Consider the following 2,500-nt stretch of genomic DNA (forward strand, 5'->3'; position numbering starts at 1 on the left):
CCCCACCCCAACCGCCGAAATCGCAACTCCAGCGGATGAACGGCGGACTCTTCCCGCACTCGTACGTTGCAATCCACCCCTATATCTTGCGTTTCACGAAGAGTTATATCCAATATGCCAAATTCCCGCTGTCCCTATACATGCTGTAAGTCTGTGCACACAATATGAACCACACCTCAGCGAGACACTCTATCACACATTACTCTCTGCCTGTAACAGACACAGATACAATATGTAAGCACCAGCATGGACCAACGTCCGGTGCATCCTCTCCGCCACAGTACACCATCCACACTATGATAACCACACCAGGGGGTCCAATTCGAAAATAGAATATCCCACCCGTCCGACATCCACAATTGCTCAGATAAGCCACCCCTACACAGGGGTGCACCCAACACCACCACACTGCCTCCTGTTACGGCACAGAAACAATGGCAGGAATGAATCACACAGGTGTGCCGCTCCCTTGCCGCAACCACAGACGCGGCGCGCCTCCAGTCACGAGCGAAAAGCGCATAAGCGCATAAGCGCATCCTGACGAGACATAACCGCTGTGACATACTGACGCTGCCTCAGACATTCACATACAATGATCACTACCAACGAACCTCGGTCCCCCCCCCCCCCCAACAACACACTCTCTTACCACGTTGTGTACTGTAATCCAACCCATTTCGCACCTTAACCTAACCCATTTTGCACCTTAACCTAACCAAATTCGTAACGCAATTTGTACCGCAATGTAACCCAAGTTGTGCCTTAACCTAACCCAAGTTGTGCCTTAACCTAACCCAAGTTGTGCCTTAACCTAACCCAAGTTGTGCCTTAACCTAACCCAAGTTGTGCCTTAACCTAACCCAAGTTGTGCCTTAACCTAACCCAAGTTGTGCCTTAACCTAACCCAAGTTGTGCCTTAACCTAACCCAAGTTGTGCCTTAACCTAACCCAAGTTGTGCCTTAACCTAACCCAAGTTGTGCCTTAACCTAACCCAAGTTGTGCCTTAACCTAACCCAAGTTGTGCCTTAACCTAACCCACGTTGTGCCTTAACCTAACCCACGTTGTGCCTTAACCTAACCCACGTTGTGCCTTAACCTAACCCACGTTGTGCCTTAACCTAACCCACGTTGTGCCTTAACCTAACCCACGTTGTGCCTTAACCTAACCCACGTTGTGCCTTAACCTGCTCTGTAATTGGCATATGACACGTTACATTAATCTAGTGTTGTCTAACCACAACCCTCTGAATATAGTTCGCTACTCGCACCGCCCACCCTCTTGTGTATCGTTTCATGTTCAACACTTCGCAAGTGTTGCTCACTTTTGACATGCTCCCGCTGTACACTGTAATGTGGACGACTGCAGGATGTACATGGCCCCCCCCCCTCCCCCCTGCCTTCCCACGCTGGTCGTTCAGGTGCTTGCGTGTTCAATGCCCTTCGCAGCTGTTCACTGGCATTCGCATGTCGAAGCGCTCAGTCTACGTCGTGGTACGGCCTGTGTCCACTGTCCGCTGATGTCGTAAGCTTAACCCTCACATTGTACTGCACATAGGTCCGTATGTACTGAATGATACGCTGTGGCACATGTGTGACCGTACAACGACTGCGCCCAACAACAGCGAACCATACGGTCCAAATGTTGTGCACTCAGCCACGTGCCGTCTCCCCATAACAGCTACATTGCAGTGTGGTACGCCATAGAGACGTGTGGGAGTAACGGACGCCCTGGATGGCGATCAGCATGAGCCGTCTGTTGATGTAGTGGCGCGTGTATTCAAACGTAGTCGTCTCTTCTCACACAGTGTGATAGCATGGTGCACCGCGTTCCACATCTGCGACATGGTACAGATGCTGGTTGACAGTCGGTCTCGTAATGGACATCGCATACGTAGGGGGCCACCTCCCACGTGTTCTCTAGTCGTGCACATTTTGTTGCGTGTATGTGGGCAGACGTAGTGTGTCGTGACACCTAACAGACAGGTATGCAATAATCGTTGCATTTGCAAACTGGGATGGACGTCTACGTTTGCTGGTGACGTTACGCAAATGAACAACTGGTAAACCCATTGTGGTACGGTTGTTGTTGCTGGAGGTAAATCAGTAAGGGCAAATCTGTGTGTGAAGCGATACGCGGCGGTGGCTGGGTGGGACCGTCCCCGGCCGGTGAGGGGGGGCCGCCCGGCGTGCTGGCCGCGCGGTGCGTGGGCGCACGCGCTACAGCCGGCTGGTGGGGGCGCCCAGTGGCAGGCGCGCCGGCCGACGGACGCGGCAGGCGGCGCAGCTGCGCGCCGGGGCACCCTGCGCGCGGCGCCGGGCGGCCAAAGTGGGTCCTCGCGGGCCCGGTGCGAAGCGCGGTGGACATCTGCAGTGTGCTGGTCCGACTGAGGACTGTGTGCGTTGAGGATGCGCCGCCGCCCGGCACTCGGCGCCGCGACGCCGTCTGCTGCTCGGTCGCCCCAGCGGTTCTCGCTGGTGGTTTGTATCGCAGTTGTGCAG

This window comes from Schistocerca cancellata, unplaced genomic scaffold (genome assembly GCF_023864275.1).
Source record: "Schistocerca cancellata isolate TAMUIC-IGC-003103 unplaced genomic scaffold, iqSchCanc2.1 HiC_scaffold_674, whole genome shotgun sequence".
NCBI lineage: Eukaryota > Metazoa > Arthropoda > Insecta > Orthoptera > Acrididae > Schistocerca > Schistocerca cancellata.